The sequence below is a fragment of the Athene noctua genome, chromosome 1 (assembly GCF_965140245.1).
Source record: "Athene noctua chromosome 1, bAthNoc1.hap1.1, whole genome shotgun sequence".
NCBI lineage: Eukaryota > Metazoa > Chordata > Aves > Strigiformes > Strigidae > Athene > Athene noctua.
Genome location: NC_134037.1, coordinates 244171458 through 244199182, shown reverse-complemented (window position 1 = coordinate 244199182; position 27725 = coordinate 244171458). Strand labels below are relative to the sequence as shown.

Sequence of the window (27725 nt, the reverse complement as noted above, 5' to 3'; positions counted from 1 at the left end):
AAGTCAGTCACTGTAGCATGAAAAAATGTATTCTGTATCCCAGTGCTCGAAGGCAGCACTGAAATTCAGAGAGGCCTTTGCACGGGGAGGGTGGTACTGCAGCAATTTGCTAGCACATCTATAGAGCCCAGACAAGCCATCAGGAAAGGAGAAGCAGCTCCTGTGTAAATTCTATGCTTCACCCACCCTGCCAGCGCACTGCAGCTCGTGAGTCCCCCCAGAATCCTGTAGAGACGCAGACAAAACAGTTATTTGCCTAAATACACTATTAAACGTGTCACAGTTAATCGTTTCTCCACCTATGAGCACTAAAAGCAATCGGGATACCCATAAAACATCTCTCACAAACAACTGCAGTGACCACGGGATCTGCTATTGAGCTCATACTTACAACATCAGCCAGGAATAAGCTCAGTATTTAACTATTTCTTCATAAACTGCTTCCACATGCTTGTCTGCTCATTGTGCCATTTCTTCCATTGGTTGCTTGTGTTTGACAGCATCTGGACTGTAAAACGACCCTTTTCCCCTCTTTTGCAAAATCAGCAGGCTGCAGAAGGATGCGTGACCACTGCTGCAGCCTCGATGTATCCAAACAGCCCAATGCAGCAGAGGCTGTAGCTCCCCCTTCCCAGCGTGGCTTTTTTTTTTTTTTTTGTGTGTGGCTTTTTTTTTTTTTTTTTTTTTTTAAAGAGATACGGTCCTCACTAACCTCAGGTTTCAGGAGCACAATACAAACTGCAGGCACCGGGTAGCCATCAGATGGAGAAGGACACCAAAACAAGTGACCAAAATAACACATTTTGAAGAGGTGCTACTCAAGACATAACACATATTTGAAGTATTTCCTGTAACAGAACCAATCTTGTGGTTTGTTCTGTTCAATTCAAATTTACTTCCTGGCATTTTGCTGCATTATTTCTTCACTTTTTGCATTTGTTTCGGCTTATACAATAGAAATAGCAGATTTTCTACCTATTTCATGCTTGAACTATCCTGCTATGTCAAAGAATGTTTACATTTAAACTGTTAATGATTTGAAGAAGTTGCCTCTGAAAACTTCTGTCTGTATAGCAGCTTTAGTAAATACCCTTACAGTTACGCTTCTGCCTCTCTCCTTTACCAACAGTGTGGTATGCTCATGGTCTTTAGGCCTTTCTTAGATTAATTTAGTTGGTGCTGATTACATCAAGACTCAGAAGTTCATGTGCTACCAGTAGCATCCTGGGTTTGGTTTCTCTTTTCCAAGTTGGCACAAGTAGCTGTTAGCACTTATACATTTTAAAATTTAGTTCTTTATGTATTTCACACTCATATTCGTAATAATGTGATCAAGTCTACATGAAGCAGACCTCAGAAGAATCGAGGATGTCAGGTACAACCTTTAATATAAACAAAGACTGGCCCATTTAAGGCATTTCTAAGATTTTTCATTCTCTCACCTTAGTCACTCAGGTTAACCTGTCAGGTTGCCCTCCAAAGAAAACCTAGAAACCTTTCCTTTGAGAACTCTTCTAACCATGCTAGTCCTGCTGCTTTGAATTCTTCATACCCATGCAAAGTGCTGCCTCTCCCCATGGCCCAGCAACCCCCAGCCAGAAACATGTCCTTCCAACCCCTGCCAGTCTTCATTTAAAATGCTATACTAACATAGCACTTTTCAAGAACTTCAGGACTGGCTGAAAGTGTAAGATTAGGGATTTCTAGGGAGTCTGGAGCTCTCTTTTTTCCTCTGCAGTCCTTGAGTGCACAGAAGATGGACTAGAAATATCTTGTCTACAGGATAATGCCAGCAGAGGGAGAGAAAACAAATACTGACAGGAAGAAAACAGTGCTATTGCAGCTTCACACAGACAGAGGACTCCTCCTTAGAGAACTCCTGGACTTTACTATGACTCTGCTGCTTTTTATTAAAAAAACCTCTTTTCCTGCCAAGGAGCTGAGACTGACTTCTCTCATGTTGAAGGTTAAAGTAACACTGCAAACACTGAGGCATCTGCAGCATTGTATAAAAGGACATACTAATCTTCCAAGGAAAAAACACTTGTTTCCTGTTAAAGTACCTTTGATAGTAAGTGAATTTGTGTTATCACAAGCAGTTTACCAGAGGAGGCCAATATCCTTATATTTGAAGTCCTGATCATGAGAAGTAAAGAGGTATTGAGCATAAGTAAGCATCAAAACTGGTCCTATAATAGTACTTTTTGTAGCACCGAGATTAGGAAAAACACATTTTTTCTAGTCATCACATCTCAGCTTTACCAAAGTTCAGTATGGTCACAGTAAGACATCCTCTCTGAGTTCACGTAAACAAAAGGACATTGTAACCAGGCAGGGCAGACCGTCTAGCCAGGAAAACATGCAGTGCCAGTCTCCAAAACATTGCCGGGCTGGATAAGCTCCTGCAGCACAATGTTCTCACACAGCTGTTGTGTTGCTCCTAAGTTTAGCTGGTCAAAGCATTGGCTCCAATGCAGTGGCATGCTGAGAACGACACCTGGCTTCCCAAGCAGGACACACATGTCAGCTGCAACTGCCCAGGGCCATGCTGGCTACATAGGTCAGTAGGGTGGCATCAGCCCTGCTTATCAATGTCAGACCCTAAAAGCAGAAAAAAAAACATATAAGGGGGTGCAAATGAAGCCATGGATGACACACGAAGCATTGCAAGGATAGAAGGCAGTGGGGGACAGGACATTGAAAAGAGAATGCTTTTAAAGTATTCTCCCACAAAGTGCTCAAATCCTTTTTAAGCAACAGGCATTAATCCCCCTCCTTTGAAATTCCCTTCCTAGAGTGAAAAAATAGATTAGGAACTGCTAGCATTATTAGCAGTCTTCTTATGGAAGAACGTCAGCTGAGGGCAGCCCTGTGTCTGGAAACTAAGCCTTGAAAGAGCAGCTGGCTTCCCACGTGGGAAGCAGGTGAAGGGCAAATTTCCCCTCCAGGACATTTTGAAACAAAGGCAAAAAGAAGTATTTGACTGATGAATTCGCCATCCCAGCTGTGAAAATCAAGTAAAATGAGAAGGCTTATTGCTGCTGCTGAGTTTGGTATGACTTTCATTGGTGCTGACATGGGTGAAGTGCAGCCAGCTACTCAAATGGGTTGCCCACGAGGCTGATGCCTTATAAATTCACCCGTCTCCTCCCTCAGCCTGAGCCATTCTTAATTCTCTGCCTCTTTTATTTCACCTCCTTCCTCCCTAAATGGGAGACCTCCTCTCACACAACACTGCCAGTGTCAGTAGCCTCTGCACAATGCCCACAAAGGGAGAGGCACAAAACCACATCCCCTGTGCCCCTCGGGTCCTCGCCGCCATGCAGCGCAGTGGCTGTGGCAGGGTGGGGAGAGCTGGGCTCCCACTGGGCAGCATTGGGCTGGGGGCAGCCAAAAACACACACTGTCACTCATCCCTGAAACACGCCGTGCCAGTGCAGCACTGCAGGCCAAGCAAATGGTTTCATCATCCACATGCAGCCCACAGCCATCGCTCTAATGAGGGGAGCTGAAATCCTCCTCAGGTGGCAAAGTATTGCATTTAGGTAACAGACTCAGTTCAGAAGTTATAAGGGATCTTTGACTGCTTTACCTTTGTGGAAAATCTCAGAAGAGGTGACCCAGCTGTTAGAAAAAATATGAAACAAAATTCAAAATCTTAACCACAGTTAATTTTCACAGAGAGAGATCTAATTTCTCCACAATTTGTTTATTTTTTTCCAGGCATTGAAAGAGAAAATTAGAAGAGCCAAAGCCCAACTAGAATTTAATCTGGCTACTGCCTTAAAAGACAATAAAAAATGTTTCCATAAATACATTAGCAACAAAAGGAGGGCTAAGGAGAATCTCCATCCTTTATGGTATGCAGTGGGAAAACAGTGAAAAAGGATGAGAAAATTGCTGAGGTACTCAATGCCTTCTTTGTCTCAGTCTTTAATGGTAATACCAGTTGTTCTCTGGGTACCCAGCCCCCTGAACTGGAAGACAGGGACGGGGAGCAGAAAGAAGCCCCCATCACCCAAGGAGAAGTGGTTAGTGACCTGCTACACCACTCAGACACACACAAGTCTATGGGGCAGGATGGGATCCACCCAAGGGTACTGAGGGAGCTGGCAGAAGTGCTCACCAAGCCACTTTCAATCACTTATCAGCAGTCCTGGCTAACCAGGGAGGTCCCAGTTGACTGGAAGTTAGCACATGTGATGCCCATCTACGAGAAGGACAGGAAGGAGGATCTAGGGTACTACAGGCCTGTCAGTCTGATCTCGCTGCCGGGGAAGGTTATGGAGCAGATCATCTTGAGTGCCATTATGCGGCACATACAGGACAACCAGGCAATCAGGCCGAGTCAGCATGCGTTTATGAAAGGCAGGTCCTGCTTGACAAACCTGATCTCCTTCCGTGACAAGGTGACACACATAGTGGATGAGGGAAAGGCTGTGGATGTTGTCTACCCAGACTTTAGTAAAGCCTTTGACACCATTTCCCACAGCATTCTCCTGGAGGAACTGGCTTCTCATGGCTTGGACAGATGGCCAGGCCCAAAGAGTTGTGGTGAATGAAGTTAAATTCAGTGGGCAGCTGGTCACAAGTGGGGTTCCCCACTTGGGGCCAATTCTGTTTAATATCTTTATCAGTAATCTGGATGAGGGGATCACGTGCACCCTCAGGAATTTTGCAGACAGTACCAATCTGGGTGGGAGGGTTGAGCTGCTTGAAGGTGGGAAGGCTCTACAGATAGATCTCAACAGGCTGGATCAATGGGCCAAGGCCAACTGTATGAAGTTCAAAAAGGCTTAGTGCCAGGTCCTGCACTTGGGTCACAATAACCCCATGCAACACTACAGGCTTGGGATAGAGTGGCTGGAAAGGTGTGTGGTGGAAAAGGACCTGGGGGTGTTGGGTGACAGTTGGCTGAATATGAGCCAGCAGTGTGCCCAGGTGGCCAAGAAGGCCAATGGCATCCTGGCTTGTGTCAGCAATAGCGTGGCCAGCAGGGACAGGGAAGGGATCTTACCCCTGTACTCGGCACTGGTGAGGCCGCCCCTCGATGACTGGGTTCAGTTTTGGGCCCCTCACTACAAGAAAGACACTGAGATGCTGGAGCATGTCCAAAGGACAGCAAAGCTGGTGATGAGTCTAGAGCACAAGTGTTATGAAGAGCAGCTGAGGGAACTGGGGTTGTTTAGCCTGGAGAAAAGGAGACTGAAGGGAGACTATTGCTCTCTACAGCTCCCTGAAAGGAGGCTGTAGTGAGGTGGGTCTCAGTCTCTTCTCCCAAGTAACAAGCAATGGGACAAGAGGGAATGGCCTCAAGTTGCAGCAGAGGAAGTTTATGTTGAATCTTAGGAAAAATTTCTTCACTGAAAGGGTTGTCAAGCATTGGAACAGGATGCCCAGGGAAGTGGTTGTGTCACTGTGAGAGACGAGAAACCAGGCCTGTGAGAAACTAAGAAAAACAGCCTGAGAAAGCAAAAGTTGAGGCTGATCAAAGAAATGCCTCAAACACTCGCAAGACAAAACTATGAGTCGCAGGGTGGACAGTGTGGAGGTCGAAGCTGAAAAGGCTGCCCAAATAACACAAGATGCAGCTGGAGGAGGGAGCCCTGTGGAGACAGGACGGCTCTGCTCTGGGGCACCTGGGCAAATTTCAAGGGCCATCTGTCCAGTGAATGACCTTTGCTTCATTATCCACAAAATGCACATTAATGTTAACACCTCTCAATATGCTAACGAGGGCTAACATGATCATGCTAATTACATCATCCCATGAAACACCTTACCCCTCCCCGTACATGGGATACGTAGGTATGTGGGTCAACCTAGGGGATGAACCCAAGGAAAGGGTGTATAAATCAAGGGGGGAAAGAAAGGGGTGAGGGTGGGGGAGGGCGGTCCTGGAGAGTGATGTGAAGCGAGGAAGATGGATGCAGGTGAAAAAGACGGCTGCATCCTGGAACCCCCACAGGCAGAATCAGTGCAGAAACCCAGATCAGTGATCTGAATTCCCCCATTCCCTCTATCTCCCTCTTTTCCCTTTCCCGTTAAGAAATGCAAGGCATATTGTATTGCTTGCCACAACTTGCTATATACTTAGCCAATTATCATGTGTTTAGTTAGTACATTGTGGGTAGTTAATAAATGCTTGGACTTGGAGACTTGTTGTCCGCTCCATTGGGGATTTGCAAATCTGAATCACTTGTCCCCCTCTTCTGAGCGGGACGTGACAGTCACCATCCCTGGAGGATGATCTGTAGATGTGGCGCTTAGGGACGTGGTTTAGTGGTGGACTTGACAGTGCTAGGTTAACAGTTGGATTTGATGATCTTAAAGGTCTTGTCCATCCTAAACGATACTATGGTTCTATGATTTTAAGATCGTACTCCTCAGCTGCTGGAGGAAAGCCAGAAATTTCCTGTTTAATCCATCTCCCCAGCCCCTGGCATTCCCAACCTCAAATTAAAGGGGATAAAAATGAAGCTTGATCGTAAAACCTTCCAGCAAAATCCGTTAGTGACCTGCACTATGTAAGAGCAAAGATTAAATAGGCTCTTTGAAGTCAATGAATGTTCAACAGACAACTAATTAGTAACATTTAAAGATAAACCAAATTGTTGACTATCTGCATTAATTTCTTAAAATATCAAGAACAGTGGGAGAGGTTTTATCACATGAGGTTAAATATCTAGGACTGTGTTAGTTGGATATTGTAGTAAGATCATTGTAATAACCAGAACAGCAAACACTTCAGTACAGCCCATCTAGCTGTCCCAAGTGAGTCACATGTGGTTTAAAGGCGCTGCAGGAAAAAGAAGTTTAAAAAAAACCAAGAAAGATGGGAAAGAGGTGATCTAACTGAAAAATATCCAGTACTTTGAGTGCCAAAGACTCCCAAGTTTGATTCTTTTTTAAGTTAAAATAGTGATTTTTACACTTTGTAATTGATCATATCTGCAGCAGACCTCTTTTTAACCTTGATAAAAAGACAGACATGTTAAAAATTAACATTTCTAGGCTGTGGTCCAGGATGATTAAAATACCATCTTGCCCAGGCTATTAGTGCCATAACAATTATAATGCCAGCAAGGCCAGGCTATTAGTGTTTGGGTGATTAAAATACCAGCCTGGTCTTCTAGAGCCAGATTGATTAGTATGTTGCCAGCCCAGGCTATTAGCGTGAGCACACCAATGGTGTGGATTTTTATAGTCCTTTGAGAATTTAATTTAGGCTCAAATTGGCTTGACATGCTGCATTTTCATTAACTATACTTTTCGTCATTGAAATATATATATTCATATTTTTAATATACATGGAATCACAAGAAAATATGTTTTGGTGCATTTGTACCACCGTGATAATGGAAAATATAATATTAGGAGGAGTTATGAAAAGACTGAATTCTCAAGAATTCCAAGCAGGGAAATTAAAACAATGATGAGATGTATTCATCCTCTAACTCAGATGTAAATGGCAGCTCTGTCAATCCATGGCATGCAGCCCGGCCAGAGCTGTGCAGCCTGACTGACCCCATTTGCCCAGGGCAGTACATGTATTAACTACTACAGTGCAGTGCAGCCCTCTCAGATTCCTTGAGATAAGTGGGAAACAGCTGACGTGAAGAACTGTCTTTGACACCAAGTGTTCAAATTCAGGAGATGGGCTTTTTCTATGATCAATACTGGCAGCAGCAATGAAGGCTCAAAACTCTACATTAAGAGCAAAAAGACTGTGGAAGGTGCACTGGCAGAGACCTCAGGTCAGGCTCCCCAGCAAGGTGGGACCATGAAGAACCAGCTTTGTAAAAGCAGATAGTTACAGGAGGCTGAAGCCATGTCATAGCAGGTAGTTGAGCTGTAGCACGCAGACAATCAGTGTAAAACTCAGAATTGCATCTACACTGCTTCTTAGGCACCGTATAGGGCTCATATATATATATATATATATATATACACACACTATGAACTATATATATTCATATATGCATATTGACTATTTACTGCTACTTTTTATTTCCTATCTTTTCAGCAATATCCAGATATCCATGTGGTCTTATCCTGTGACCACTTAAAATTCCTTAAAAACCTTTGGTAGTAAACTCAAATGCCTTTGGAAATCCAGGTAGACAGGATTTCCAATATCCCTATATGCTGATTCTCCCAAATCAAGTAGGTATGTGAGGTACGATTTGCACTTCCAGAATTCGTGTTGACTTTTGCCCAATGCCATAGTTATTTACGTGTCCTCGAATTTTATTCTTTATTAGAAATCTTATGAAAGTGTCCTGTACAGATACTGAACATACCAGTCTGTAGTTCCTCAGCTACCTCTTGGAAACCTTTCTGAAAAATGGTCTCATGGGTCACTTTCCAGCCCTGTGGGAACCAAAGGGGTTTGAAGCCAAAATTACGAACGTGGACAGTCATTCAGGTATTTCATTCCCAAGTTCTTAAATTAACTTCTTTTTGAAAATGTCTGGGTGAAACATCTGGCCCTGGTAATTTGCTACTCTTCAATTTATCTGCTGTTCAACACATACTTAACTTCAAGACAGCCACTCTGTGCAGTTTCCATCCGGAAGGATGCCAGCATGGAGATTGCCCTGTGCTCTGTTGTGATTGAACATAGATGTAAATAACTGATTCAGCTTTTCCTGCTCTGGGCGTATTTTTTTTGTCCACCATGGAGGAGCTTTGTGGGAAGTGTTTGAAAAACTGTATAGAATTAGTTTTATGCTTTTGCAGGTTGTTCCTCAGTAATCAGCTCAGAGCTGTGTCACTTCCCATCTTGGTTTATTTATGAAAGGATATTTTCCTACATGAGTAGATGTTTCACCTAAGCAATGGTAGCTAATACCTTCTTAAACATGATGTCACACAGAGTATAAGATAGGCATGCGCTAGCATGAATCATTATGTTCAACAGTCACAGCAGAGTCATCTTTAACACATTACCTGCCATGATTTATATGCCAAAGAAGTATGCTCAGGAGAGAAAGATATAAAGACCCATATCTAACAATTTCCAGACACCTCAACAGATATAACTAAAGCTATGGAAGACATTTCAAGGATCTCTCATCTTTCTCTTTTGTACTTGCTCGCCAGGGATCATGACAGAACAGAAGAGACAGCTGGGTGAAATGAGGGGTATTAAACTGGGTTTTGAAGACAGACTGGTAGCATGAGTCAGATCGCAGTGTCGACAAGCCTGCGCCCTGCTTCCATCCTGCAGTCTGAGAAAAGATTGTTAATTATTATAATAAACAATAATAAAATTACCTATAAACCATGCATACATTATATATTGTGTATATATTCTGTATATAAATATATAAAATGTACTTTTGTGTATTTTATTTATAACAATGTTTCTTTCAAAAATCTAGAAAATAATTTGATAATTATAATCATTATCACAAAGGTTGTTGATAAACATTATCTGCTGGTGTGATATGGCTGTGAAGAAGGAAAGTGTGATCTACAGGAGTCAGAAAATAGTAAGTTATTAGTGAATGAGAGCTATTTGCAAGATTCGACATGATTCTGTTTTGATTCTGATTTGATCCTGGTTAAGCAGGATTCCAAGAAGATGCAGAGAACAGATTCAGAGAAACCCTAGCAATACAGTTATAAAACCAACATTCACCTTGAAAGAAGAGATTAAGCCTGCTTAATTTGTTTATCAAAGGAAAGTGAAGAGAAAATATGACTGATCATCAGCAATAGCCATGGATAGCCAAGAACCAGAAGACGTTTTTAAGCTACTGGACAGTATTAATTTCTCATTCAAAATGGTCTACTCATTTTTTCATACTTTTCCTTTTTTGTGTAGCTATTCCACATTTCATTTTCACATTTTTTAGCAGAAATTGATCCTTGAGCATAAAGTATTTCCTTCTCAAACAACATTCCTAAATCAGTTTTCACAACCTTCTTGATAACCAGCTTTGCCTTTAACCTCCTGTTCCATCTCGGTCATGCACTAGCGTATTGGTCTTGGTATCAGGCAGCTCACTCACAGACAAAATCTTGTTCATCTTCCCTTATCTAGTTTTTGTCTGGCTCAAGAGCTACTCCTTTTCATTTTTTAGTTTCTCTCATGTTTTATTGTGTTTAGCCTCTACCTACAAGTTAGTGGCCTTTTATTTCTGGCCTCTAGTATTTCATACTAGTTAAGTATAAATGGAGTTCTCCCACCTTTCCTCCTCTACCTCCCCTTCACCCTTCACCTGTAATCAATTAGAGGGTCCAAAACAATCATTTCAAGAAGTTGTTCCCAAGGGGGTGAAGACCAGATTTCTCCATGATCTGCAGAAATATCTCAGCCCTAAGCAGGATTTTTCTTAGGATTTTGCTGCTAACCAGCCTTACTATTTCTCTTCTTCCACCTATCATCTGGCTATACAAACACATAGGAGACAAAACAGGAAGGAATTGTCAATGGCCACCACAGCCACGGGCCACAGAAAGCCCTGAAGTCGTGCTGACAGTTTTCCATGATAGCCTTATAGTGATGCTATCTGTCTCTTCTTATTGTCAATGAATATTTTTATTTACCAGGAAGTGTAGACTCTCTTAAGGGATTAGATGTTAGATGGAGTTCTCAAATAAAATAAATAATAATACAATAAGAAATAAAATAATGAATAAAAAAATATTTTAAACCCTATAAATAACATAATGACCGTAGCGGCACCCCTACCTCTGATGCTGTCACAGCCCTCAGGCTCAGTGGTAACACTGTGCTCAAGTGCACTCTGCAGCTGCTTCATGATGTTTCCTAACAGCCTGTGATTTGAGCCATAGTGAGCCTAGCAGACCGATCCTATCAAAAATGTCAGACCCAAAAGCTTCCTTTCTGTTAGTTACCTAAGACAGGTGTACCATAAAAAGCTGATTTCACAGGACACAATCTCTGATATTTTCTTTCTTTCTTTCAAAGGTGCTTCTCACTGATGCACATCTCTCAGGCAATGATTGCCTGATGGGGCTGTACCAGAGTTGTTTCTAGGACTCCTCTAGCAACACTCCACTGCGTTTCTACCTACTCCCTAAGAATATGAAACTTTAAGGCTGGTGCTTGCTTTATTTGTTTAGACTTTTGACTGTTTACAACATCAGCTACTGACTTTTTAATAATGCCCACTCTTTGTTATAAACTCCTGTAGTTACAGTGTAAGGGGGAGCAGAAGTTATATCCTTAACCTGGTCATCCCTATAAATATACAGATTCCCTTCATGTTGTTAGCCACCCTACTTTTCTAGGTCTAAATGAAGTCCTCTGGAAGCCAACAGACATTTCTTCAGGGAGTATCAATTCAACTAAGCCTCAGCTTCTCTCTGCCCTGAGGAACATCTGATTCCCAACATTGCACTTCCAATCGGTTAGGATCCAATCCTGGTATCAGGACCCTGACATGCCTTTCCTTGGTTTATTCCTTCCTGAATCAAGGCTTCCATCAGCTGCCACGCCAGTTCATTTGGAAGCTCTTTCATGCACAGCTCTGTTGATGCCCATAAACCCTCACACAACTCAAAGCCTGCCAAAAGCTAGAGGAGTATGTTGCTGAGTGGCTGGGAGGCATATTATTCAATATGCCAGAAATCAAGATGGAAATCACACTGATGTTGTTCTATCAGACAACTAGGATAACATGCCCTTAGTTTTGGTGATAGATAATGATTTCTTTTCAGCATTCTTTTAAGTGACTTCAGATTAATTAACATTCTCACTTTCAGTTTTCTAGCCATCGCTGGGTTTGAATCCACTTTATCACGACACTGTATCTTTCAGGCACTCCATCAGCGTTAATGGAACATGTGTTTTGGTGGATTCATGCATTATACTCACACAGGATGTCGGAGCCGACACAGCTCTATTATCCTGTGCCCTGAACCAAAATCTATTTAGCCGTGATTAGCACAATCCTGATCCCAAGCTCTTAAACTCTGCAGAGAGGTAAAGTATATTAGCTTAGGCTGTATGCTACATAAACACTAGGAGCAGGGAAAGAGTGAGCTCATGTTGGTCTTCAAAAAGTCATGTAGCCATATCCATTGCCTACATGCATGGATCTATTTCTAATTAAATTTTATGGATAACACCAACTGAGGGGGATTAGTGAATACACTTGAGAGCAGACCATCCAGAGGGACCCAGACAGGCTGGAGGAATGGTCCAACCTTATGAAATTCAAGGACAAATGCAAAGTCCTCTTCCTGGAAAGGAGGAGCCCCTGGCACTATCACAGGCGGATGCTGCCTGGCTGGGGGCAGCTGTATGGAGGAGACCCCGGGTGTTGGTGGGCAGCAAGCTGAGCATGAGCCAGCAGCGACCCTGGCAGCAATGAAGGCCAACAGCATATTGGATTGTGTAAACAGGGGCAGAGCCAGAGACCAGGGGAAGAGATTAATCCCTTCTACTCAGCATTCATTAGACCACACCTAGATAACTGCATCCAAATTTGGGGCCTCCAACACAAGACAAACATTGACTAACTGGACTGAGTTCAGCAGAGGCCACCAAGATGGTGGGGGCTGGAGCACTGGCCCTGTGAGGAGAGGCTGGAGGACTGGGCTTGTTCAGCCTGGGCAGAGGACCTAACAGCAGCTCCTAGTGCCAACAGGCAGGTCACTGAGGAGAAGGAGCCGGGCTCTTCACAGCAGTCCTGAACAGGAGGATGAGAAACAGCAGGTATATGTTGAAAGAAGAAGGGTTAAAACTGGTGTACTGGTTTTGGCTGGGATAGAGTTAAGTTTCTTTATAGTAGCTTGTATGGGGCTATGTTTTGGATTTCTGCTGAGAACAGTGTTGGTAACACAGGGATGATTTAGTTACTGCTGAGTAGTGCTTATACAGCCTCAAGGCCTTTTCTGCTCTTTGGACTGCTCTGCCAGTGAGTAGGTTGGGGGTACACAAGATTCTGGGAGGGGACACAGCTTGGACATCTGACCCCAACTGACCAAAGGGACATCTCAGACCACATGGCATCATGCTCAGCAATAAAGCTAGGGATGGAGGTTGGCAGGGAGGCCACTGGTCAGGGACTGCCTGGGCATCAGTTGGTTGGTGGTGAGCAATTGTTTACATTTGCATCGCTTGTTTGTTTTCTTAGGTTTTATTTTCTTCTTTCTTTGTTGTTTTGGTGCAGTTTTTTTCCTTGCATTTTTTTCTTTAATAATCTTTTTCATTATTAAACTGCTTTTATTGCAACTCACAAGTTTCTTTCTCACTTTTTCTCTTCAGATTCTTCTCCACATCCCACTGGGGGGTAGTGAGCAAGCGACTGTGTAGTGCTTAATTGCCAGCTAGGGTTAAACTATGACAACTGAGTAGAAGTTTTTTCCCCATGAGGACATACCCAAGCACAGGCACAGGTTGCCCAGAAAGGTGATGCACATTCCGTCTTTGGAGATTTTCCATATGTTTCTTTCATCCTGACTGGATGAAGCCCTGATCAGCCTGGTCTGACCTCAGAGCTAACACTGCTGTGAGACAAGGTTGGACCAGAGGCCTCCTGCAGTCCCCCCTACTTAAGTTATCCTGCAGTTCTGTGATCCCATGATCCTCCATGTCCATCCTCTTGAAAATGTGTCCCTCCAGTCCATTAAAATTCTGGGCAGACATCATAGCAACAGCTCCACTTCCCTCCTGACATGCATGCAGAGCCACCTCTTACTCTACCTTGTAACTGTCTGCAGTACAACCTCAGCACTGTGGCTGCACTTCATCAAGATGGCTGAAACAGGTTTCTTTGGAAGCTGGGTAGGATAAGCATCTTCATCCCTCCTTATTAGTTCTTGATTAAAAAACAAAATCAACCAAAAAAAAGCCCTGCACTTTTGTCTTCCACATAAGCAAACAGGTCAAAAAAGAATGATGAGAGCCCCTTTATCTCTCCGTTAGGAAGCTTAGATTGAAATCTGGGATATCTGCCTTGAACACCCACATGTAGGAACATTTCCATAAAATACTCTAGAAGACAATGAAAAACTCTATGAGTAATATGTAAGCATATATTTTTATGTGATGTTGTTTTCAGATAACCTCAGGGATGGTTCTGGTCATGTCTGAAGAGTTTTATTCCCTGACCAAATGGATTGTTCATAATTTTTTTAAAAACTAGAATCAAGAAGTTGGACTAGATGATCATTGTATGTCCCTTACAACAGAACCATTCTATTCTAAGTACTTCAAGCATTGTTCTTCACGCTCATGGTTTAGGTATTTTTGAGGGAAAAAACAAAACAAAACAAAACAAAACCAGAATGCAATGAAGAAAACAAGAAATATTAAATTATATAAACATATATAACATGTTTTGTTTTGTTTTGTTTTTTAACTCTACAAAGCTGGTATCACAGGAAGAGAGAAAGAATTGCATCATTACTGCTGAAGAAAGGTGAATCATAGAATCACAGAATCATTCAGGTTGGAAAAGGCCCTTGGGATCATCGAGTCCAACCATCAGCCCTACTCCACAAAGTTCTCCCCTACACCATATCCCCCAGCATCTCATCCAAACGACCCTTAAACACACCCAGGGATGGTGACTCCATCACCTCCCTGGGCAGCCTATTCCACTCTCTGACCACTCCTTCTGTGAAAATTTTTTCCTAATGTCCAGTCTAAACCTCCCCTGTTGCAGTTTAAAGCCATTCCCCCTTGTTCTGTCACTAATCACCTGTGAGAAGAGACCAGCACCAGCCTCTCTACAATGTCCTTTCAGGTAGCTGTAGGGAGTGATGAGGTCTCCCCTCAGCCTTCTATTCCTCAGACTGAACAGCCCCAGTGAAAGAGCACGTCCCTCAAACTGGGATGGAAAATCTCTTCTGTTGGGACTGTCAGGGAAAGGACTGAAATTGATACCTACACAATGAATATAGGCACCAGTTACCCAGGATGAATGTTCGTACCGTTTGGTTTTAAAGCCTCGCCACATTTATACCAGCACTGCCATGGAGTAATGGTCACAGCATCGTTTAACCTCCCCTTCCCTTGCGCTCCCGTTCCCGTTGCCCCGGGCCGTACCGCGGGCAGAGCTTTGCTGCCCGGCCCGGCGGCTGCGCCCCGCCCTCCCGCCACCAGAGGTCGCCCCAGCCCCGCCAGCGGGCGGCGGCTCGGGGCGGCGCGGGGCGGCGCGGGGCGAGGGCCGGGCGCGGCCCCTCCCGCGACACGGGTGAGGGCGGGGCCGCGCCTCGGGCGCGCTGGGCACCCGGCACAGCGGCCGGGGGCTGCAGCAAGGCGCTTCCTCGCACCTGGGGGTCTAAAGCACCCAGCGGTGAGACTGGATTTGTTGCTTCTCCTCCTCAACGAACGCATTCCATCGGGAATAGGAACAGGCTGCGGGTGGCATCCAGCACAGAGCGGAGTCCACAGAACCCTGTCATTGTCTTTGGAGCTCTGTTACATGAGAAGGTATTTAAAATAATGGTATTTGCAGGCTCCTGCCTCGTGGTCTCATCTTTGCAGTTATATGTCCTGTTTCAAAGACTGAAGCTGTGTATGTTGTTCTTTTAATAGAAGGTTGAAAAGACTAACAAAACTAGAACTAGAAAAAATGGCATTGACTGAATATTCAGAATAATATTCCGTCTGTGATCACAGAATCAGAATCACAGAATCATTCAGGTTGGAAAATACCCTTGGGATCATCGAGTCCAACCATCAGCCCTACTCCACAAAGTTCTCCCCTACACCATATCCCCCAGCATCTCATCCAAACGACCCTTAAACACACCCAGGGATGGTGACTCCACCACCTCCCTGGGCAGCCTATTCCACCCTCTGATTGCTCTTTCTGTGAAAATTTTTTTCCTAATGTCCAGTCTAAACCTCCCCTGTTGCAGTTTAAATCCATTCCCCCTTGTTCTGTCACTAATGACCTGTGAGAAGAGACCAGCACCAACCTCTCTACAATGTCCTTTCAGGTAGCTGTAGGGAGTGATGAGGTCTCCCCTCAGCCTTCCCCTCAGACAGAACAGTCCCTTCACTAGCTCCTTGTACTATTTCCTCATAAGACTGATGAGACCTCAAATAAACCCAGTTACTGCTGCTTCTCTCCAAAGTTACTTTTAAAATTATAATGGCAGTGCAAACGTCTTGGTGCCTTTTTTCATGCGGTACTTGCCCTATGCTTTCACTGAAGCATACTCTGAGCTGCATTTTGGTAGGCATCCAGATGACTTCAGGCATGGGTGTGCTCCAGCTGAATTGTTAATATGAGTAATGATTCACGGTAGTGAAAGCAACACACATCTGTGCAATATTCATCAACAGGAAAGGCCAGTGTGGGTAGCAGCATATTAGCCACCCTGTTAGTTTTGGTCAATGCTGCATCTCAACAGTTGTCACACATCTTTTTTTAAAAAAATTTAAAAGTCATGTGAGAGACCAACTCGTTGCAAATTAATCACAATTGCAGAAGGGAATGGCGAGGAACAGGTTGGCCTAGTTGTACAGTTAGAAAGAACCAGGGGCTAAATTTGGTAAGACTGTGCCCTAGCCTTAATCCAACAAAGCATGCATTTAATTTTAAGTTCATAAGCAATTCATTGACATCAGTATGGTTATTCTCATGTTTGAAATTAAGCACCTGTAAAAATGCCGTACAAGATTGGACCTCTCCCTTCAATGCCCTCATAGTGTTCACACAATAGTGCCCTTTGTAGTGTCTGAAAGTCTGGTTCCTCAGCTTCCTTTGTTTGCAGTGATACGGCATAATATGAGAAGCAGGTCATTTTGGGTCCAGTCCTACCGTGAGCTCTATTTAGGCAGATGTCAGAGCCATAAAGAGTCTCTATAGTCTAAGCCTCTTAAAGCCTGTTTGCACCAACTGCAGTGATGAATCCAGGTGCCTGTTGCATTCTTCCCCCATCAAACTGAGTCTCAAACCATGGCAAAACAACTTCAGTCTGGTAATTCAAGATCACTGCTGCATCAGGGGAACAGCTTTAGCTTGCATGGAACTTATGCAGTGCCTTGTCATGGCAAAATGCCCTGTTTACTTACAGCCTCCAAAATTCTGTAAGTGACTTCTGATTAAGACTCTATGAGAATGTGTGAGTCCGGTAGACTTAGTTTGCTTTCCTGAGCTTCCTAAAAATCTTGCTTAACTCCCTGATAGAAAATGTTCTGTAAGCATATAGCATTGTTACCAAGTGAAACTGCTGAATTAGCCTGAATACGAATGTACAATGCCTCAGTAACATACCTCAGCGATGGACTGCAATACAGAAAGCAGAGTGCATGTATTTGCATGCAGCTAGTTATAAACGCTTATGCTTTAGCATAGATGGCCTAGGGGGGAAATGAAGTAACCTTGTAAGTGGCTGATTAGAAGGGGAAAATGTTATCCTGTCATTAAAGAGTGACTGAAGAGGGGAATAAATTTCCAGACCAAAGACATGAACTAAAAGAATTTGAATTACTTTCTGATGCTAAGTATATCAGGCATTTGGACAGTGGCCATCACTGCAAAACTACCGTGTGGTGAGCTAGGAGTCATGTTCATCGTGTAACTGTCACCGCAGAGGAGTGGGTGAGGAGTGCCCTTCCCAAAAGGCACTAGCACGCTGGTTGCATGGACTCGTGTTGGAGCTCAGTCACGCAGTAAGTTATAAGCTGTATGAAGTGCCAGCTTGATGCCTTACAGTAGTGCCCTTAACCGTGGCACCAGCTTTTTGTTCTGACATCAAAGAGACAGGAAAAGTATTTGTGTGCATGTACATTCCTACAAGCATTAAATTCCACTTACAGAAAATAGAAACTGACCCTTAAAAGGGCTATTGCAGAGAGTAGAGCAAAAATTTCAGACACAGATGCTTTGAGTCTGGCTGCTTTGTAATTAAACACTTAATTTAAAGTTTTGAAAATTGTTAATGTCTAGTGGGTCTTTCTAATGTGAATGGAAAGTGCAACAGAAGGTTTATATACAGCCACAAATTGGGGTTTTGAAGAGTAGCCTTTTCTAAAAATCTTAGCAATCATGTAGAAAGAATTTGGACAAACTCATATGTTTACATTAGCTTCTAAGATAGAAAAACAAATGAAAACTTTCTTCATAGGGCACACATTTCTACTTGTAAAACTATTTATGACTGCACATATTTGTAGAGAAGGTGGGTTTTTTTCATATTTCATCGTCTTACCTTACAAAGGTTGGTACCAGAATTCCTACAGAAATGGGGAAACTCTATTGTTTAAAATGTATATAACAGCAAAAATTCATTCATGGAAACATGTGAAATGATGTAAACAGATACAGAGAGCATGGCTGAATGTGTGTAGTACGCAAACATCACCACTGCTGTTACATTTGGGTATCAATGGGTTTCTTACCCACCACTTTATTTGCTCTTTTTCTCATTCTCTTCCATAATATGTAGCCAGTGGTTCCAACACCCAGGTTCTGCCATAGGGTACAGAAGGTGCCTTCTGTCCTCTCTCTTCACCTTCTACACACCCTTGAGGGACTGACCCCCTGCTGCCTCATCACCAAAAGTGTAGGACTTCATTCTCCAAAACAGACATGTCCAGAAATGCTCCATTATCTGCAAAAAGCAACAAGTCCCTGACTATGGTTTTTCATTTCATTGATATTAATCCAAATCTCACCACCACACTACAAATTACAGCAGAATTTGGCCTTTGCTGGCTTTGAAGCAATAAGGGAAAACATGTGTGTAATCACTAACATCTGTGAATTTACACATTTTGAGGTGCATTTTTAAATGAATGTGCTCTCTGAAGATGTGATTAGTTGAGTAGGCATAAATCCTACAGCTATATTGAAGTCTGAGGTGCAAATAACAGTAAAGCTTTGGCTTCAAATTCTAGCAAGACTTTTCATAAAATATTCTACATGGGGCAGTGGCTTTATCATAAAAGCTTTTAGGAGAAGCTACAGACCATTATGCTAAAAGTAGTACAGATCAGAAATACATAGACAGTATTTGTAGGAAGAGGTAATAAAGACCGTATTTGGATAACATAGACTATACTACCTGTGTTCATAAACTTTACCTTGCTCATGTCCTTAAATAGCCAGTGCTACTGTAGCACTAAAGGAAGACACTGCTCACATGCAGGATTCTCAGTTTGAAATGTCCCTTCATTTTCCTCTTTAATACACTCAAGAGGTTTTAAAACATCTAGCAGCTCATGAGTAACCCGCCCATGATGTAGCAGACATTTTATTTTTTGGAATAAACATTGCACATTCCAAAATGCCTAATGAATCTACTCTGTGCCTCTGCGTATTGAAAAGGGGGGCTGCACAGAAAAGCTTGTTCCCAGCATCCAGCAAATGGCTCTAGACAATAGTGGAGCTATTCCAACCATTTCCCCATCACCCTATTTAAAAACTGTTCTCGCACACTGAGAACCATTTGAAAATTTTAATCCTGCTAAATCTTTAGGCCCATAGAGGACAGATTTGCATCTAAGCACTGGAGTTAGCATTGTAAAGGTTAGAGGGGGTTTTTTTTAAATTATTTGTGGCTCTGCCTGAAGCACACCTAACTGCGAAGGTGCTCCATCCTCTGCATCCAGCTCCCTGGCTGGCCAGGCTGGACATCTCTTTGGGTTCACGGTAGCTCCAGCCTGGCTCACATCCCTAGATGTCCTTCCTATGGAAACCAGGGATCTTGGAAGAGATGGCTGGCATGCACATGGGTTTCACTCCAAAATGTGATCCAGACATGGCCTTTGTGCACATCTTGAGTAAGAAACTCAGATGTTTTCCAGGTTATGGTGTCTAGACATAGGCTTAGTGCTTCTGGGACAATAATTTATGTTTTCCTGCACATAGGTTTCTCATCTGTATACTGGAGGTATTAATGCAACGATTCTGCTGTCCATGTTACTTGCTATCAGTTTGGAGTAAGAACAGTCTCTTGACTTCCTTGTTGAGAGTTAAGACATGAACATCCTAATTCTGTTTAGATCTCCAGACAGTATTACAATAAATACATGCACAATAATTTGTTACAAAGTGTTAGGGCATCTATATAGAGCGTATCATAGTATCAGAAATCAAAAGAGCAGATAAAATAGAATTTTAATCTCTCAAGGATGTGTAATGCATGCTTCTCTGCTACACACCTGACTGTGGTGATGACTACGATGCCACACACCACATAAATCCAGAATGCATATAAAAAAATGTATGTTGCACCACCTGTTCTCATCCAGCTTCTTTTCTTTTTTTAACTAAAACAACTGCAAGTGAAATGCAGACTTTCAAGCTAAAGAAACACTTCAGGCAGCGTCCAATTTCAAAGGGTTCATATTAAAATTGTATGAAGATAAATCCAACAGGAATAACTTCGGGAATTCAAAAGCATAAAAACTGGCAGTTTCAAATTCCATACTGGAAGATGACCTATTTTTAGAGACAAATGAGAATTTCTGCTTCACTTTAAACTTGTTCTATTTCTGGAGCTCCAGCCAGCTGCCTTCCCAATAAAAATGAATAATAATAATAATAACTGCAACATGTGAAAATTGGCTTTCTCACAAGGGCTTGCAACTTTAAAAAAACATTGCTAACAGTCATTTTTTGTTGCTGCAGTGATTGCATCCACAGCCACACTCACCTTAAGTGAAGGTATGTTAAACTTCTGGCAGCAAATTTTGAGTTAGGAATTATTTTAAGTAAATAAATGCAATGCAAGCTATGAGAAAAAGAATGTGCATCTGGACACCTGTTTTTCATTTATAATATTAGATTAAGTTCATCTTATCCTCAAGGCAGGAAAAGCATCATCTGAATCCATCTGTGAGAACTTGAATAAATGATAACTTACGCAAGAATGCAGAAATTCCCTTTCAACTAGAAGTAAGCAAAGTGGGTCAAATTATTGATTAACTTGACCTGCCACCATTCCACAGTGTGAACTGATGTTTATTCATTTAGACAACTCATCTCAGCACCTTTTTGAATACAGGAGTTCTGACTGTCTGAACCAGTAGTAGCCTTCCGGTTAATATGTGAATGTTGTTTACAAAGCTTAATATTTACTGGGCCAGAAAGAAAAGTGACAAAACACGGTGGGTTTTAATGCTGTAAACAGGAAGATTCTGTGGCCATCTAAAGTATAGTCTTTTCTACCTGGGAATTCTCTGGCTTGGTGCCTCTTGTAGCATATACTCGCTATGTGATTTGTTTTCTCAGCAAGCAGACAAGAACTGAACTGTGTGCTGGCCAGGGCCAGATGAGACCGCTCTGATCACTTGCTGTGTGTAAGGGGCATACAGGCCATGAGCTCCTTCCATGATGATAAATAAAGATTTGGAATATATACAAAATACAGCCACTCATTTTTATTACAGAAATCTAAACTAGGAAACAAGAGAAATATAATAGTTAATCAAATACTATACAAATAGAAGCACTTGTATCATGGCCTGAAGGGCATTGGCTGAATTTAGATTGGAGATTTATCTTGCACATCATATTATATAGTGTAAAATTTGAATATCAGTAATGAGTGAAAGATTTAGGTAAGTAATACCAAAGCAACTCCAGCAGCATCTCAAGTGTCTTATTTTTGCAAACCATCTACATCTAAGGCCACTATATTTTTTTAAATTTATACATCCTAATCTTACCTAGACGTCTTCCTGACTTAGCCAGTTCTAGGTGTTTGTTCCAATTCCTTTTTTTGGGAATATATCAAAGTGAGAAGCCAAATACAACTTCTGACAAGCATAACTCAGTGAGACTGTTTTCAGAGACCCTTAAATGGGTTCATTATTTAATCCAAAGTAAAATTTGCAGCTGCTAGGAGCTGACTGAAGACCTTCCAAATTTTTACTTTTTGTTGTGGATCTTTAGATATCATTGTTTTTGTAGATATCTGCCCAACATGTCTTGACAGCTACTTGATCTCATGTTATCTGATAAGAAAATGTAGAATAATTTACTGTTATTAATAATAAACTCTCTTAAGTGCTACTTTGCAAATGGAGAAGCAATGTACACTTGCATGAAATGAGCAATGTATGAGTGTGCCCCAACAAGTTTACCATCTAATACTGGGAGCCTTAGAAAGAGAAGAACATGAGCTCTTCTTATGCCCCAAATCAGAGAATACAAGCAAGACAAGAAACCAGGCAACTGCTGTGGGAAAGAAGAGTGGAGATTAAAAATACTGGGAGGAAGGTTGCTGTAACAAACAGGTTTTAAGAATGGTTATAAAACAAAAAAACACCGTTTACTGTTTCTTCTATACTTTTTGTAGTTTTGCCTTCATTCCCAAGATAAACTCTAGTCCTTATCACTTCACTCAAGCTGGTTCTGGGGAAGGAAAGCCAAAAGGGTGCTGGGCTTTGCAGCACGTGCTGTGCTCAGCCCTAGGGACCTCTCCTCTGAGCTCTTTCAAACCATGCATGTGACCTGGCTGGCTGGCTGCTCAAGGCTGTCTTGACATCGTGCTTCCAGGCACCCATAGGGCTGGGAGTATCTTCTGAGGTGCACAATGGTCTAGGAATATGGACATAATAATAAAAGAGGTGAAATAAAATTTAAAAGAAACATAGCCATGAAAAAGTCAAAAGCAAACTGAATCTACCACTCTTCCTGCAGCTCTGCAGAGGTCTGTGGGCATGTCTACGTACTTTGGTACCTATTGCACATCTGCCATGCCCATCTCCCAAGCCTGGTAAAATGTGAAGCCATCTATACTAACAGAGCTCTGAATTTAAGGTAACAAATTTTGCTGGGAAGCAGTATTAAGTAGCTCATACTACACTAGCATATTTGCACGGATGTTAGTCCAAGCCCTTGTCTTGCAAGTTCAGAGATGCAACTGCCCACGCTTACCCCTATAGACACAGCATAAAGGTCTGTATTTTTCCATTCTCCATATATATATGTAGATACATTCCTCTTCAGTCTCTCAGAACTATTTTTCCAATGAATTTAACATAGCTAGCTCTAAGATAAAGCCTTTTTCTTTTTCATTAAAACAAATTCTCTCATGGTGAATATGGATATAAACCTGCAAACAATTATTTCCTTCTCTATTCTTTATGGATGAAATTCAGTTCTGGCACAGATGGGTGTATAGATCATCCTGTACTAGATGAAAAAATTACAGGAAAAGGACCTTGTGTTCAAAGCTGATCATAGACTTACTAGAAAGGTCTCGGCTCCACTGCTTAGCCTGCTGCACTGTGCTACAGCCTCAAGCAGTGACATTTGGGGTGAGTGTTTCTATGAAGCCAGGGATCCCTGCAGCTATGCAGCTTGCCTGGCAGACTGAAGCAGCAGACATGAAGGTCTAAGTCTGCAAATGCTAAACTGCTCTCCCCTAAACTCTCTGTGCTGTACCTCTAACATTGCTGCAGGACTGTTTCCAATCTGTGTGCTCCCTGACACGTTGTTCCTTGGACTTCAATAACACTGCTCTCAGGAGCAGAAGCTGACAGTTATTAGGGGCTTTTATGATACAGTATTTCAATCTCTACATGGGTTAAGATGACTAAAGGGAAGTAAGAAGGGTGTTTGCTGCAATGTCACTTCAGCCATGAGGTTCCTGCAACTCAGCACTAAGGAAGTTTATCAAATCCGCTGTTTAATACACTGCAGTACTGGGTCCCAAGCTAAGACAGATGGAATGAAATGACTTGTGATTGTGAACCACATTTCCAAATGAAGCTCTAAGTGCCTAATTATTTGCCTTAAGATTACATCTAAACATTTTTTACAGATCTCAAACACTTTGAACTTTAAAACTTTACAATAGCATAATTGATTTCAATCTTTCCTGAGCACTTATCTGGTATATGAAACTAGATACTCTATATTGTGATTCAGCCCTCAGGCTTTAAGAATTGTAAATGCATTTCCTTTGAAAACTAAAATATAAAATCAAATACAATATCTCTAATGACTGTATTAGACTTCTCAGTTTATGGTTTTCTTACTGTGATTAATATACAGCTCCTGTGCTTGAGGTAAAAGAAGCCCACAATTGTGAGAAGAACATTTGTCCCACAAAACATGAAGCACTATTACTAGTTGAGTTAGTGAAAAATCATACTGGCAAGGTCACTAGCTCAGCTATGCAGGGCTGTTTATAATACACTTCAATAGGATCTTCAGCACTTCTGTCATGACTATGTCATTTTAATACCCATCAATGTCAAACTGCAGAAGAGTGAAATTCTTGGAGCACCACTGTGGAGCGATGCCACATGAATGTTTAGGTGCTGAGGCACAAATCAAATTCATAGCCCAACATTAGATGTTGCAGAGTCTGCACTACCAGGTGGAGTATGAAGCCTCTACAAATGGGATCTTCACATGGCAGCGCACTGACTGCGTAGCCAAATACATGCACCAGCAGCAAATGTGGAGAGAACGGCAGGTCCCAGTGTCTTCCTTGGGGGCCTGAGGGCGCAGCACCCAGCTGCAGAATCTGCTCACAGACAGCTCCAACTCAGACCCAGCCAGCACAGCCTTAAATCTCTTCTTGATGTGCCATCTCAAAACCACTGTGAAACCTCAAAAAAATCCACCAGACGAAGCCTTCTGCACAATAACAGGGCAACAGAGCACTCCTCCAAGAAGCACGAGAGCTTTTCAATTACTTCTTTCTGTCTGGTATTTATGTCCCTCACCCTGTGGCTCTATCTAACAGTATTGAAGTAAAGCTTACGCCTCTGCTGAAGAGCATGCCCAAGTCTCCAACAGAGTAATGACTTTAGCCAGAAAACCCTATAGGTGATGATACACAGCTTTTGCAAAATAAAGCTGTTATGTATTTATGTCTTTATGCTTTCTATAAATGCTGCTATTATGTCCACTTCGTACAGTTTTGTATCATGTCATAAAATTACTGATGCCCTCCTTAGGAGGTGTGAAACCCATTTTCCAAGTTTCTGTTAGTCCAAGGGCATTTAAACACACTCATCTCACAGCAAAAGTCTTACCCCCAGACTACACATCTTGTGAATGAGGTGTTGCCATGATCAGTACCAAAAATGTATATGGATGCCCTTTTATGAAAAAACAATCGTTTGGATTTCATGAGGATGTTGGATTGGATTATCCCATCTTTTGAGCAAAAGCATTAAAAGCTGGAATGGGCATACTGGGCCAGACTCACTGCTTGACCTATCATCAGCGAAGCAGAGCATGAAACTTTGGGAGTCTAGTTACAGCTCTCTGATTCTTTGTCTAAATTTAGCCTGTTTAGGGATGCCTGGAAACTGACTCACTCTTGCCAGAGAACAACCATCTCTCATGAGATCCTCTACAATGGCAGGGCTGGCTATAATGAGGGCATAAGTGGGGTGGCTGGAAAACAAAAGGCTTAGTCAGCCATTTTCCCACTATTTTTTTGGTGGAGGGATGTAAATCTGCTTTCACCAAATACTGCTTCTCCACTCATCCAGGAATTTCAAAGGTGGGAAGGCAGTAGGAGCACTCAGGTGAATCCCTCCAGGGCTCACTTGGCCCATGCTGGCACAAGTAGGTGTAATTTCAATCTCATGGATCAGCAGAGGTGAAGTGGGGAAAGGATGTCTCTTCCACTTTTAGGGCAGGAAAAAAACATAAATTACAAACTGAATGTAATGTCTACAAAAAGTTAGCTCAGATATCTTCACACAGTGTCCATGTTGCAGACCTTAAAACTGTGCCCTAAAACTGATTGAAAATGGAGACGATGCATGCCTCATGAGAAGCAATGGAAGCCAAGCCTAAAAAATATGCTGAAACACTTTTTTGTTTGTTTGTTTTCTCCACATTTTTCTTTTTTTTCTATATTACATATTTTATGGTTGCACGACCAGGTGCTGGTCAACAGTGGCATGAAAGGATACAAAAATAAAGCTGCATTTTATGCATTTGAGGACTCGGGTGCCACTCTAACATGAGATGTTGTAGTTCTGACTACAAAGCATCTCACATGCTTTAGGACACAGAAAATAAACAGCACCAAGCACAAACACTATGAAGACTAATTTTAGCCCTTAGCCTCTTATTTCACTGTTTTGAACTGGAACACAAACTGCAGCAAAAATTCCTGAGAGCTATATTCAATCTCCATCTCAGATACTTGGCCATCTCTCTATGTTATATGACACTCTTCAACCTGTCATGTACTGCTATCACTCAAAACCATTTATAACTTGTTAACAAGGTGGTGAAAGGGAGCTGAATATTTTCCCAGAATGGTAGTTACATGTTTTAATAAAGATTAATATCTTCATCATTTTAAGGACACAGCAAATAATGGGGCAAAACAGCTTTCTTTGACATCTGGAAAGAAGTTCATTTGCTAGAAGGTGGTGCAAAATTAATGCATAAATTATTTTAACCAAAATTAGGCTGACAATTGACAGCACCAAGAAATATGCCACAGGTTTCTTGATAATTTCAGCTATCATTATTATAATAGAATATTTCAGGACAAACTCAGTGAGAGCTAGAGAAAACTCAAGCCAGGGAAGAATAAACTACTGTGGTCTTGACACAGATTTTTTTCTAGGGAATGTATGTTGCTTAATTTCTGAAGGGAAATCCAATTATGATTTTTGTAACCCTCAGATTTTTTTTTTTTTTTCAGAAAGTGGGTCATCTGTAGCATATTGTGGTGCCTAAAGCACTCAGTTTTCACCTTTTCTTGACAAAACCTGTTCTCCAGGCTTCACAGACCATTTACACATGCTCTCCTCTCCCCTCTCGTTATATGGGAAGATTTCTGCAGGGAGCAGAAGAAACCAGCTCCAGCCACAGGGACAATACCACTGAGGTGGCTCCTCCATGCATGAGAGTCCCACATCTGGACCATGGTGGGACACAGACTTGAAGTTTGGAATTCCCAGATCCCCTCATAATTTTTGTTTATATTTTTGTACATAACCATGTTCTCTCTTCTTAGATCAGGTCTCCTACTATTTCATCTTCCTTTTGGGAAAGTGATCCAAATTGTGCTATTCAGTGATTAATATAATGTCAGTGACTGAAGACGGTAGATTTGGTATGTCTTAGTGAACCACCGCAAATGCAAGTCCTATCACCATGTATAAAAACTTGTAACAAAGGAAAGATGGAATTAATAAAAAACCTGGGAAGTGTAATGAGAAAAAAATATAAGGCGTAATGAAAAATATAATGAATGTTAACTTCATCTCTGCAGTCCAGGTAGGAAAAAATAATCCTCCTTAAGAGTTTAGCAATGCATCTATAAAAGATTCAATCTTGAAGCCCTGAATATGAAGAAATTTTGTATCCGTGTCAATTTGCAGAATCAAAGTTCACACTGAAATGTTTCCCTCTTTCAGCTTTTCAGTTTTCTTTTTTCCTTTCAGCCCTCCTTTCCCATGCACCCACCATCACCACACAGTCTCTTTTTTCCTTGTTTATTGCCAGAATGCAGAAGAGGTCTTTAAGGATTTTTTTTCCCAGCCCCATCTGATGAAAAAACATCAAACTGAGTGAGATGCAAATAAAAATGTCATCTGGTTTCACATGTTTTAAAGTGCCTGACTTTTTGTGTTTATAATTTTTTAAATTACTTAATTTTAAAACCTCAGACTTTAAAGGATACCTTCATTATGCCCTGAAAACTAGCACAAAGGCAAAGGATAAAGAAAACAGGTTTTTAAATGAACATTTATTACTTTTTTTTTTTTTTTCTCTGACAAGCTTTTACAAAAGCAGCTGCAATCGTGAAATAGTTAATCAGCTGTATGATACTTAACCCTTTGG

The 27725-nt window shown here is 41.9% G+C and overlaps 1 protein-coding gene and 1 long non-coding RNA gene across 3 annotated transcripts in view; one reads left to right on the top strand and one right to left on the bottom strand.

The window, feature by feature from the left end:
- Positions 1–561, bottom strand: part of SACS (sacsin molecular chaperone) — a 61051-nt gene extending 60490 nt beyond the window's left edge. For both annotated transcript variants that reach the window (XM_074915436.1, XM_074915443.1), the window contains exon 1: positions 392–561. The gene's annotated coding sequence lies outside the window, so the exon portion shown is untranslated. The remainder of the gene's footprint in view (positions 1–391) is intronic.
- A 14629-nt stretch (positions 562–15190) lies between these two features.
- Positions 15191–27484, top strand: LOC141973448 (uncharacterized). The gene is made up of 2 exons (XR_012635522.1): positions 15191–15418; positions 26581–27484. It is a non-coding gene; the product is annotated as an uncharacterized LOC141973448 (long non-coding RNA).
- The last annotated feature ends 241 nt before the right edge of the window (positions 27485–27725 follow it).